Below are 14440 nucleotides of genomic sequence, written 5' to 3'. Positions count from 1 at the left end.
CATGGAAAGTAGTATAAGTAGCAAGTCAAACACATGAATAGTCTCATAATTATGTTTCATGAGAAAGGAAGATTGAGAGCTTAGCTAGGGCAAGGAGCTCATGAGGGAGAAGTAGAGCTCGTGGGAGAGAAAGAGAAGAGCAAGCTTGTGGATTCGTCGAGCTAAGGTACGAGAGTTAGATTACATATTCGTGAGTGATTCGAAAGAGGGGAGGATGTCGATTCCTCCATTCCCAAACTCTTTCCACTCTATTTTCTTGTGGGTTTTGTGGGTGATTTCCTTAATGGAAAATGGATTCTTTTGATCCTAACATGTGTAGTGAACTCATGGTAGATGAGGTAAACAACTTTGGGGAGTTGAAAATGGGAATATGTAGATGTTTGATCTATGATTTGAATGGTTATGCAACTTTGCTTATTTTGCAAGAAATTGGCATGATTTTGATTATTTGAGGTATTTGGATGTTTGGAAGAGATGATTAATGTTCCTTGATACCATATATGCTTGAATTAGCTATTTATATGAATTTATAACATGTCTAGATGAATTTTTGAGTGGATTTCATGTTAAACCGCCTTAGAAACTCAAGAACAGATATTTCTGGTGTAGTTCGCTACGGATTCGCTTAGCGAATAAGTTCGCTACGGATTCGCTACGGATTCGCTTAGCGAATAAGTTCGCTACGGATTCGCTACGGGTTCGCTATCTGTTCGCCATGTACCTGTAACCCTCTGATGTAGTTCGCTACCTGTTCGCTACAGCGAACGTGTTCGCTACGTGTTCGCTACGTGTTCGCTACGTGTTCGCTACGGGTTCGCTACGGATTCGCTCAGCGAACAGCACTGTGACAGCAACTTTTTGATAATTGTTTTAAGTGCAATTAGGCACTTGTAACATGGTTTAAGGGTATCCTTACATGTTTGTTGATACATGTTGATGTTGTTAATACTTATTGTAATCGTTATATGATTGATAAACGTGTATGCAATAAGTTGTAGCTTAAAGTGAGCAATGTGATGTTTTAGCATTAATTTGCAATGTTAAGGAAATGATGTGTGTTTTATGACATAAGTGTAAATGAAACTTTATGTGTATAAAAATGATTATGCAGATAATTATCATGTGAATAATTATGATTTGAGTGATAGGATATTGTGTTATCCTAATGTGTTAGATGTTGGAATTGTGTTTCCGCATCAGTGAATGAATAGCTTCGAGCTAGATAGCGTCATGTATTTGATGTGTTTAAAAGTAATCATGCATTCATGAATAATTGTGTTATGGGAATCATGTGAATTCCAATGATTGATGAAAATGGACTATGTTTATGAAAAGTGGCCGAAGATGGGATTATGTTATCCGAGATCTGGAGCCCATATCCAAACATGATATAAAACTGTGTGACTCCTCTTTATGAGTGAGATGGTTGATGATAACCGAGATCCGACATGATTTTAAACTGTATTGATGATGATCCTGCATGATCTAAAACTGACACCATCCAGCAACGATGTAAAACTGAATGAGATGGTCTAAGTTGGCCAGCATCCTGCATGATGTAAAACTGATGTAGAGTCCGTGCATGACTATAATCTGAACAGTCCGTGCATGACTATAATCTGAACAGTCCGTACATGACTATAATCTGAACAGTCCGTCATGACTGAAATCTGAACAATGTAAATTGGTACCACATGCATTAGTCGTGTCTAGGGATGACATGACATTGGATAATTGGCATTAGATGCATTAGGGTAAATGCACATGTATTTGATAATTGTTATGTGACAATATCTGATTGGATTGTAATGTGTTTTCCGTATGTGTTAAGCTTTGGTATTTACTAATTGTTTAATACTGTGATTGTTGCCATGTCTTGGTATATGAGTAGAGTCCGTCATGACTATAAAATGAACAAGTGTAGAGTCCGTCATGACTATAAAATGAACACTTTGGTAGTGTCCGAGAAGACGTGAAACTATATGATTGGTGTGTTTGTGAATGAATGATTAATTGGTAGTCGTATTTGACGATGTATGTGCGTGAGTTAGAAATGTATGATAGCGTGAGAAGTGTGTAGTATACTACTCACACTTATATTTATGTTTATGTTTTCTAACTCTCTGCTTTGTGTTAATTGCTGGACCTTTGGGGGTCCAGGTTGACAGGTTATGTGTTAGCCTCGTCCGAGTGCAATGGTGAAGCTCTGCTCTGATTGAGACACGGGAAAAAGGGGTTTTATATGTATATGCATGTAGTCCTCTTAGTATACTCTGTTGGTCTTAAGCTTTCATTTGAAAAGTATCCGTTTTGTATAACTAATAACGCATCGTTCGATGCGAGGTTTTGTTTTTAGTTCATTCGAATATTTTACTAGATAAATGTATTAGTATTACCTTTGAATGAAGTTTGTGATATTCAAACCAGCACTTTATAAATCAGATTTTCAATTTTTCCGCTGCGTATTTTCGAAAAAGATTTTATAAAGGCAGAGTTAATTAAATAACGGGTTTGGGTGTTACAAAGTGGTATCAGAGCAGGTTGTCTTCGGACTGTGAGGTTGTGTGTCAATCAGAGCCGGTCTGTGCAGTCAGATCGAGTGAGCGTGTGTGCCAGTTGTGTCTGTCTTTTCTTGTTGTGTGTACTTGATGCGATTGATACTTATCATTGTTATAAGTTATCAAGTCAAGTAGTGGTTGAGTATTTTTATGCTTAAGTTTTAAAAATTTGTGTGGTTTGAACTTTGGTTTGTAGATGCTTATTGCTAATAGTTGATGATCCAGCATGATGTAAAACTGCATGTGATGAAGATTTTGTTGAAAACATAAGATTATTTTCTTTTGAGTAAGTGAAAATGAATTTTACACTAGAGTGAGAAAGGAGTAGGATGTAAGTAGATCCTAATGCGTGTTGTTATATGTTTGTTTATAACATGTGGTAGATTGATTACTAGTACTTAGTGTGGTTCTTTAATTGAACTATGTGAATGTATTCTCATGATGAGAACTTGTTTGAGAACATGCTATGTTTTATACATGTTTGAGTAGATGTTGTAAGTATGCGGACAAACGAAATGTAATGCATGTACTTGACTCGATGTCTTGTGTACATGGATGTTTTGTTGTCTTACATATATTTTAGTTATAAATATATGTATTGACATGTTGTTGTGTTTATGTATGCTAGTTGTTACGTAGGTTGTTACGTTAGCATAGACGGGAATAGTGTGTTTATGTATTTTGTAGTGGTGTGTGTGTCAAGAGGACTGCACCGGGGTTTTGAGTAGATGCTTAGATATCTTACCTTATGTTTACCCTTTGCATACGACATGCATGTGAATGCTGTCGGTATTAGATTTCTCTTGGGAGGAATAGATTTGGAATCGATAGGACGGTTAGGTGCTTACACCGGATGTTCTAGTGGAAGTGTAAAGGTGGGTTTGAGATAAGTGGGGGAGAAGATTTTGTCTCTCCAAGATGTTTCGAACGCGAGAAGTAAGGACGAATAGAGATGTTCTTGAAGTGGATTGTTTAAAATTGAGTAGCATTGTTCGAAGTGGAGTTCTTATTTGGAGAATATCTTGGAGGAAGTATCGGATGATCATTTCGGAGTGAGTCGGAATGAAGTTGTTTAGCCGTAGGGAGAATGTGGCCATTGGGGAACGATGGAGCAGATTGAAATGTTAAGTGAAAACCGTTGCTGGGAAACGGGAAGACGTGTGCGTTAAGGGTAAGAAAACCTAGTGATGATCATACGACGAGTATGCGAATGGTGGATACCTTGAGGGTTAAGTTAAGTGGGAGATTGATGTCAAGGATGGAAGGTGTGGTTAGGGAACTGAAAACCCGACTACAATAAGTGGGACTGGTGGTGTTTCTAGCGGAACTCGTAGCAAGAATGTTCCATTGTTTGGTTGTCTTTCACTTGATGGTTCATCCTCAAAGAGGAGGAAGAGTGATAAAGATGGAAGCTTTGTTGATGAAAAGTTTTCAGAGGAATCTGATGAGAGTTGTGTTGGAATCAACAAGACGGAGATCATGGTTGTTTGGAAATCAACTTTTGATAGTAGCTGAGATTTAAATACAGAATTACTAGGTGATCAAGAAGAGCCTAGGAAGGATTTATAAAGGTTGAGTATGTTTGAACCGAGTAGTCATTTCTTGGAAGGATTTGAGAAGCTAAGTGCGAAGTGTTACCTTTGGATGTTTGGGGATAAGAAAGTTAGCCTTTGGAAACGTGTCGAGCACGAGTATTAGAGAGACGTAAGAAAGTGACTTATGTCAAGTAAGAATTTGCGGAAAAGACTATCTCACACATAAGTGATTGTTGTGTTTGGAAAATGTGTATTAAGAATTTGGAAGCAATGCTCAAAGTAAGTGTCAAATGATGTTTTGTAGCAATTGGAAAAAGTTAACTATGAAATGGAAAAGTCGGTGGAGATTAGAGATGTCGGACACATCGTATCTATGGGAATAGTATAGTAATACCATGTGGGAAGGAAATAAATGATTATGGATATTTTCGTCGTGAACGGTGGGATGATAGTGAGTCGACGAGTGACTTAAGGTAATATTTTGGATAAGAATATTTCGACGGGAAATGATATCGGGAAGGTCGTGTTAAGGAAGTCAGAAATTTGGATAAGAGATTGTTTGGAAAATAAAACAGTTATGATGGGGTTCGACGCAACGATTTGGGAATTGCGAAGGAAAAGAATTTGACGGTTGGAGATAATATATTTTTGGAATGCGTTAAGAACTTTGAGAAGTTGGACAGCAAATGAGTGTAGAGGTTGTGCTACCAAATGAATAGTTGGAATGAGATTCGACGCAGTTAAGAACTTATGGAATTTGAAAAGTTGTGAAGTATGCAACGGAAGGGTCTTTCGGAGTATTTTGGGTTAAGTGGTTTTGTTTTGGAGTGGTGCTACGAGTACCGTAAGATGTTAAGTTGAAGTTTTAAGTAGTTTGATGAGAATGGTTTATGCCATCATCACGATTGTTGACTATCTATCGACAAATCAAGGGATTAGCTGTCCTTGATCTATTGTTGATGAGTAGACGAGATTGTGTCGATTGGGATTGACTGATTTTGTCAAACTTGGTTTGGTTTGGAGTTTGTATGTTTTGTTGGTACGAATCCGGAAGAAGTGTTATTTTGACCGGAGATGGTATAAAGGAATACCGAGGGAAGTAAAATGATTCGGAAAAGTGACGTATAGGATTGCTTTGCCGCCATCATGGGCGAATTTGCATGAAGTGTTTTGTATGTTTTGGTTAAGGTAGTATGAGGAAACCCGTTGGTTAGAATGCAAGTTGGGAATTAGAAAGTCGGATGAGGGAGTTTATCCGGAGTTGTGTTTTAGTCGGGTAATTTTCGAGGGCGAAAATCTTTTAAGGGGGGTAGAGTTGTAACGACCCAAAATTTAGTATTCGTTATTTAATTATTTTATTACGCGAGGGCGTGATTTATAACTAAATTATTAAGCGGCGAATAATTATTTAGCCGAGCATAAGTTATTAGACGCGAGAACCTTTGTTTTGGGCTTAATGGGCGTGAGAGGCAATGGGCCTAAGCCATTTGGGCTTGGTTCATGACCATGGAAAGTAGTATAAGTAGCAAGTCAAACACATGAATAGTCTCATAATTATGTTTCATGAGAAAGGAAGATTGAGAGCTTAGCTAGGGCAAGGAGCTCATGAGGGAGAAGTAGAGCTCGTGGGAGAGAAAGAGAAGAGCAAGCTTGTGGATTCGTCGAGCTAAGGTACGAGAGTTAGATTACATATTCGTGAGTGATTCGAAAGAGGGGAGGATGTCGATTCCTCCATTCCCAAACTCTTTCCACTCTATTTTCTTGTGGGTTTTGTGGGTGATTTCCTTAATGGAAAATGGATTCTTTTGATCCTAACATGTGTAGTGAACTCATGGTAGATGAGGTAAACAACTTTGGGGAGTTGAAAATGGGAATATGTAGATGTTTGATCTATGATTTGAATGGTTATGCAACTTTGCTTATTTTGCAAGAAATTGGCATGATTTTGATTATTTGAGGTATTTGGATGTTTGGAAGAGATGATTAATGTTCCTTGATACCATATATGCTTGAATTAGCTATTTATATGAATTTATAACATGTCTAGATGAATTTTTGAGTGGATTTCATGTTAAACCGCCTTAGAAACTCAAGAACAGATATTTCTGGTGTAGTTCGCTACGGATTCGCTACGGATTCGCTTAGCGAATAAGTTCGCTACGGATTCGCTACGGATTCGCTTAGCGAATAAGTTCGCTACGGATTCGCTACGGGTTCGCTATCTGTTCGCCATGTACCTGTAACCCTCTGATGTAGTTCGCTACCTGTTCGCTACAGCGAACGTGTTCGCTACGTGTTCGCTACGTGTTCGCTACGTGTTCGCTACGGGTTCGCTACGGATTCGCTCAGCGAACAGCACTGTGACAGCAACTTTTTGATAATTGTTTTAAGTGCAATTAGGCACTTGTAACATGGTTTAAGGGTATCCTTACATGTTTGTTGATACATGTTGATGTTGTTAATACTTATTGTAATCGTTATATGATTGATAAACGTGTATGCAATAAGTTGTAGCTTAAAGTGAGCAATGTGATGTTTTAGCATTAATTTGCAATGTTAAGGAAATGATGTGTGTTTTATGACATAAGTGTAAATGAAACTTTATGTGTATAAAAATGATTATGCAGATAATTATCATGTGAATAATTATGATTTGAGTGATAGGATATTGTGTTATCCTAATGTGTTAGATGTTGGAATTGTGTTTCCGCATCAGTGAATGAATAGCTTCGAGCTAGATAGCGTCATGTATTTGATGTGTTTAAAAGTAATCATGCATTCATGAATAATTGTGTTATGGGAATCATGTGAATTCCAATGATTGATGAAAATGGACTATGTTTATGAAAAGTGGCCGAAGATGGGATTATGTTATCCGAGATCTGGAGCCCATATCCAAACATGATATAAAACTGTGTGACTCCTCTTTATGAGTGAGATGGTTGATGATAACCGAGATCCGACATGATTTTAAACTGTATTGATGATGATCCTGCATGATCTAAAACTGACACCATCCAGCAACGATGTAAAACTGAATGAGATGGTCTAAGTTGGCCAGCATCCTGCATGATGTAAAACTGATGTAGAGTCCGTGCATGACTATAATCTGAACAGTCCGTGCATGACTATAATCTGAACAGTCCGTACATGACTATAATCTGAACAGTCCGTCATGACTGAAATCTGAACAATGTAAATTGGTACCACATGCATTAGTCGTGTCTAGGGATGACATGACATTGGATAATTGGCATTAGATGCATTAGGGTAAATGCACATGTATTTGATAATTGTTATGTGACAATATCTGATTGGATTGTAATGTGTTTTCCGTATGTGTTAAGCTTTGGTATTTACTAATTGTTTAATACTGTGATTGTTGCCATGTCTTGGTATATGAGTAGAGTCCGTCATGACTATAAAATGAACAAGTGTAGAGTCCGTCATGACTATAAAATGAACACTTTGGTAGTGTCCGAGAAGACGTGAAACTATATGATTGGTGTGTTTGTGAATGAATGATTAATTGGTAGTCGTATTTGACGATGTATGTGCGTGAGTTAGAAATGTATGATAGCGTGAGAAGTGTGTAGTATACTACTCACACTTATATTTATGTTTATGTTTTCTAACTCTCTGCTTTGTGTTAATTGCTGGACCTTTGGGGGTCCAGGTTGACAGGTTATGTGTTAGCCTCGTCCGAGTGCAATGGTGAAGCTCTGCTCTGATTGAGACACGGGAAAAAGGGGTTTTATATGTATATGCATGTAGTCCTCTTAGTATACTCTGTTGGTCTTAAGCTTTCATTTGAAAAGTATCCGTTTTGTATAACTAATAACGCATCGTTCGATGCGAGGTTTTGTTTTTAGTTCATTCGAATATTTTACTAGATAAATGTATTAGTATTACCTTTGAATGAAGTTTGTGATATTCAAACCAGCACTTTATAAATCAGATTTTCAATTTTTCCGCTGCGTATTTTCGAAAAAGATTTTATAAAGGCAGAGTTAATTAAATAACGGGTTTGGGTGTTACATTATTCATTGTTCTTATTTTTACTATTTATTAAATTAGAGGTCCTTGTGAGACGACCAAGGTTAACTACCTTGTTACTACTTTTCTTAATTAAAACTTATTTTGATCACGAAACGACAGTGATCAGTGGTCAATTGGGTCACACGGTTTTGGTCTTCATAAGCCCAATAACCGCCTTTTACTAATCGCACCCTTTCTAATAAGTCTTACTTATTTCTCCAGTCTTAACTGTCCTTATGTGTGTGACCCTGTAGGTTCTTATGACGTTGGCAATAATATTAATCTTAATATTATAAAGAGTGAGCGGTATCTAGCAACACATCACTGTTACCCAAGTCACAAGAATGTCACGTGATCTGACAAACATTTTTCCGTGATAAATATCTTGTGTATAATTACCCTTTTGCCCCTATGTCTATATTGAACACAAGGCATACACTGTGTCACCCTTGTTCGATTCAATATTGGGCCCTTAGACATTTATCCTGTTATGCAGGACGGGCAAATTCCATCTAGGTCACTCATGTCCCTAAGCATGCTTTGTGAAGTACCCATTAACTGTCTTTATGGTTATCCTGTTACGGACAACGTTTGATCAGCAACAAAGTACCTGACTCTACATTTAGGGTCCATAGTGGTTTCAGGTCGGAGGGTGGTATACACAACTATCACCATGAGAGCAACTTATGACATCTTGCATAACATTATATGTAGTACTCTCATAGCGGGTCAATCCAGTATAAATATTACTCCTAATATTTATACCTATGTCAAGACTTGATAACTCCTTATCCTATGATCCATGAGATGTGATCATCAGTCTATCTTCATAATAGTCTCTATGTTTTATTATTATCCCAATTCATAATAAAACTCGACTACGGATACTTTAAGAATAGTTAAATGGATTCAACTATTCTAGAGACTTTATCATTTTGGACATACATACATAATAAAGAAATGCCTTTTAATATATATTAAATATATATATATAAATCAAAGTCATCATACAAAAGACGATTCTATCAAAATAGATTGGCTTTTAGGGCTTACTCCAACATAGTTTTCTCCACCTTATCATTGTCTTCAATAGTTTGGTCTTCCATGAACACAACATCGCGGCTTCTGATAAGTTTATTCCCTATAGGATCATAAAACTTGTAACCAAACTCATCCTGCCCATAGCCGATGAAGATACATTGTTTTGACTTTGCATCCAACTTGGATCTTTCATCCTTTGGAACATGCACAAAAGCCTTACAACCAAAGACTCTCAAATGATCATATTTGACATTCTTACCAAACCAAATTTTGTCTGGAACTTCACTGTTCAAAACAACAGTAGGAGTGAGATTAATAACATGCACCGCCGTGTACAGTGCTTCACCCCAATAATGTTGAGGCAACTTAGCTTCAGAGAGCATACATCTAACTCTCTAAACAAGTGTTCGATTCATCCTCTCTGCTAAACCATTCAACTGAGGAGTTTTAGGAGGAGTCTTTTCATGTGCAATACCCTGCTGCTTACAATAGACATCAAAGGGACCACAATACTCACCACCATTATCAAAACGAACACATTTCAGCTTCTTACCTGATTGCCTCTCAACCAAAGCATGGAATTCTTTGAATTTCTCCAACACTTGGTCTTTTGTCTTTATAGCATATACCCATAGTTTCCTGGAACAGTCATCAATAAAAGTAACAAAATAAAGTGCACCACTAAAAGATTTTACCTTTAATGACCACAAACATCAGAATGCACCAATTGAAGCAACTCTGACTTTCTTGAGGGAGGATGCTTCTTGAAGGATACTCTAGTCTGTTTACCAGTCATGCAATGAGAACACTTCTCCAAATCTGCATTCTTTAATCCTGGAAGCACATCCTTTTTGGCTAAAACATTCAGCCCCTTTTCACTAATATGACTAAGCCTTCGGTGCCACAAAGATGCTTTCATGTCGATAGCATTCACACTGTCTCTAGCAACCAAAGCTTTTGTCCAATACAGTTTAGAAGTTTTCTCCCCTCTAGCCACAACCAAGTTACCTTTACTGAGTTTCCACTTTCCAGAACCAAAGTGATTATCATAACCACAATCATCAAGCATATGCACAGAGATCAAATTAAAACGGACATCTGGAGCATGTTTGACATCTCTAAGCAACAATTGCATTCCCATGTTGGTTTGCAAGCAAATATCACCAACACCAATTACCTTAGCTACACCATCATTACCCATCTTCAACCCTCCAAAGTCACCAGAAGTATAAGATGTTAAGAACTCCTTCCTCGGTGTAACATGCAATGTAGCACCACTGTCAACAATCCACATGCTCTCATCTGATACAAGATTAATGGACTCATGATCAAGGAGAATAACAAGATCATCATTGATATCAGTAGTAACACGATCATCATCATGATCTTCATGATCTCTTTGTTTCTGCTTACCCTTCTTGCCTTTGTTATCTTTTCTCCACTGATAACGGTACTTTTGTATGTGCCCTGATTTATGACAATAATTACACTCCATATTCTTGTATCGCCCTTTGGACTTGCTTCTGCTATTCTCTCTACCACCCTTCGGTTCTTTCTTCTGACTTCTCCCCTATTTTCAGTGACAAGTACCTCGGATTGAGATGAAGTACCTTGTGCCTTCCTTTTCATCTCCTCATTAAGAATACCACCCTTAGCCGTTTCCAAAGAAACAACACCTTTTGGAGCATAACTTGTAATAGAAACCGGAAACGTCTCCCAAGACTCTGGTAAAGATAGAAATAGAAATAGTCCTAAAAGTTCATCTTCAAATTTAATACCCATTCCTGAAATCTGATCAAGGAGCCCTTGAAATTCACTCAAGTGATCTGAAATAGAAGTCCCCTCCTTATACTTCAAACTTATGAAGCTATTCAACAAGAACAATTTATTATTCCCTGATTTAGAGGCATACAAGGACTCTAACTTCTCCCACAAAGTTTTTGCATGTGTCTCATTAGCAATATGATTATAAATATTATCTTCAACATATTGCCGAATAAAACCACATACCTGTAGATGTTCAAACTCTCATTCTTCATCAAACATAGAATTCGGCTTTGCGGAACTAAATACCGGTAAGTGCAATTTCTTCACAAATAACAAGTCTTTCATCTTGCCCTTCCACAAATGGTAATTAGAACCATTCAACAATACCAACTTCATATTTGTATTTGACTCCATCTTTCAAACAAGTAAAATTGCCCTTAACCAAGAGCTCTGATACCACTCTGATGGGAAATTAGCACAATAATAATAATAACGAGCAATACGCAGCGGAAATAAAATTCCCCAAACTTGTAAGAACCTTGAGGATCAACAACAAATAATATGGCAGAAAATAAAGCAAAATAAAGACACCGGAATTTTAACGTGGAAAACCCTCGATGTGAGAGTAAAAAAACCACGGGTCTTCCAGACCAAAGAAATAGCTCCACTATAATCAAATATGGGTACAAAAGAGTCTCAAAGTGATGCACAAAACAAGTGCTAACAACCAATTACACAACAAAGCACAAAAGCTTTCAAAACAAGAACTAGAAGATGAAAAAATCCCCAAAAATACTGATGCACTGCGATCAAAATATCTCACGATCCAGACCTGATTTCGACGATCCGAACGGTGAAAGTGTAGCCCCGGAAGCTGCGAACACGCCCTCCAAATTTGAGCCAATTCCAACGGTTAACGAATCAGGAATCACAGTTTTAGTGAGACTGCTGTGTGGAATACGGGATTAACTTTCTCTCCTCTTTTCTCTCTTTTTGAAGGTTGTTCTCTCACAAATTTTACTCTCTTAATAACCCTAGTATGACCACTCTCCACTTATATAAGTGAGACATAATGGGCTAATAAAATTGGACTTTTCTCCACATAGGAAGGGAGCCCAAAACCCAACATTACATTCTTAAATATTATTTTATATAATTATATATATAATATATTATGCAGACATTATCATAATATTTGCATATGTCATAGTGGAAAAGGAGTGTTTTATCAAAACAAAGTTGTGAGTTCAACCCCTTGAGATTCTTTCTTTTGATACAATTTTATATCTACTATCTAATACAATTTTATATACACACATATGTATTACCAACTAATGATATTATATAGGCTTAAATGTAGTTTTGGTCCTTCAAATTTCCTAATTGCTCTATTTTGTTTCTCCTAGTTTCAATTGCTTGATTTTAGTCCCCACTTTTACCCGCTTTTGCAATTTGTGGCCCCTCTTGACTATTTTGACCAAAATTATGCTGACATGGATATTATATACACGTGTTTTAATTTAATTGGTCAAACAAATGTGTATTATTTATTTAAAAATAAAAAAATAAATTGGAAGCCAAGGTCACGAGAGTATTATTTTTATTTTGCAGAAACTCATTGTTGTCTCTCCCAATTACTTCAACATATCAAATCTTAGAGATTCAACTTTCTTCTTCTTCTCATCCCATCTCAGATTATCATATTTTTCTTCTTCCCCTCTCAAATCGATCAATTTTAACCGTCTTCTTCCATGTTTAACTCGTTGCCTTCAATTTCGTGGTTATAGTTCGAACCCTAAATTTAATTTTTCTTCGTGTGTATTGTTTGAAGATCGTGTAGCAGAATGTCGAAGAGTTGTGTCAATTCGTCTCGCGTTTTTAATAGCTCGTGTGACATGAAAATTGTAGTGTTCTTTCACCTCTGTGTACTGCCTGGACAATAGAGAACCCATGAATGTACTGATTTTATTGTTGGTTCAAGTGAAAAAAATTTGGTTCAAGTCATTGTGGTTCTAACTATTATTGCACTGATTTTATGGTTTCTTATTGTAGTGAAGAAATTGTAGTGGATGGTTAAGTAAAAGTGGGTCTATGTAATGTTCAATTTTTATCAATGAAGAGATCAAATTTGCTGGCTTGTTTTTGGCTCGTTATTGTTGTGCTAGGAGCCTTTTTGTGTGCTGTAAAGGATAACCCATGTATCGTGGTTTTTTTATTTCAGCAAAAAACCCTCACGTGACCTTACTTATTTGGCTTCCAATTTATTTTTCATTTTTAAAATAAATAATACACATTTGTTTTGACCAATTAAATTAAGACACGTGGATATAATATCCATGTCAGCATAATTCTGGTCAAAATAGTTAAGAGGGGCCACAATTTGCAAAATGGGGTAAAAGTGAGGGACTAAAATCAAGCAATTGAAATTAGGGGACCAAAATAGAGCAATTAGAAAACTTGGGGGACCAAAACTGCATTTAAGCCTATTATATATACTAATACAATTTCAATTTTTTCTTTTATATATATATATATATATATATATAGCTTTTTAGAATCGAGAGTTTTGGACATAAATCATCCTTCCAAAACCGGCTTGTAATGGGTTTGGTGCGTGAATATAAACGGTGGGTGGCCTGATCAGAAACCTTACAAAACCGGCTTTTAAGGTGAGTATTGCCTCAACTTTATAAGCACATATTCAGGTTATTTTAATCTTTATAATTATAGATAGACAAAAGGCGCTTAACTATACATTTGGTCCCTTACGTTTATTTTAGGTTTCAATTTGGTCCCTTACGTTTAAAAAGTGTCAATTTGGTCCCTTACGTTTATTTTAGGTTTCAAGTTAGTCCTTCCCGTCAATTTTGTCACATGTGGCAGTCAATTTGCATACGTGGACTGACACGTGACACTTGGACACGCTGACACGTATACTGTTCAAACGGTGTTAGTGACAAAACTAACGGAAATGACTAACTTGAAACCTAAAATAAACGTAAGGGACCAAATTAATACTTTTTAAACGTAAGGGACCAAAGTGAAACCTAAAATAAATGTAAGGGACCAAATGTGTAGTTAAGCCTAGACAAAAACATGCAAGTTATAATATGTCAATCAAGTCCGTCAACCTCCAGCTTCGTCTTTGATGCATCATAGGGACAAAATATTGAACAATTATATTTTTTAATTTTTCCTTTGTATTGTTCTGTATTCTTTTACATCATTTCATTTTTCATAAAAACTTCATAACATGCTCGCCTCTTCTTGGTGATCTTCTTCTTCTTCCTTCATTTGTGGTCGTCATTTGTTTGCATTCTATATTAGTTCGTTCACATATGGAAAACAAACCACCAACAGAATAAATTGAATTAAGATTGTGAAGAATAGGTTACAAAATTGGGAAGTATGAAGTAAACGAGGGACGACATGAGAAAAAAAAGATTTATAAAAAATCTTCGAATTTTGTCCCTATAACATGTCAAAGACTTGTGACTTCTT

This window comes from Trifolium pratense, linkage group LG5 (assembly GCF_020283565.1).
Source record: "Trifolium pratense cultivar HEN17-A07 linkage group LG5, ARS_RC_1.1, whole genome shotgun sequence".
Taxonomy (NCBI): Eukaryota; Viridiplantae; Streptophyta; class Magnoliopsida; order Fabales; family Fabaceae; genus Trifolium; species Trifolium pratense.
Note: the sequence above shows the minus strand (reverse complement) of the source record.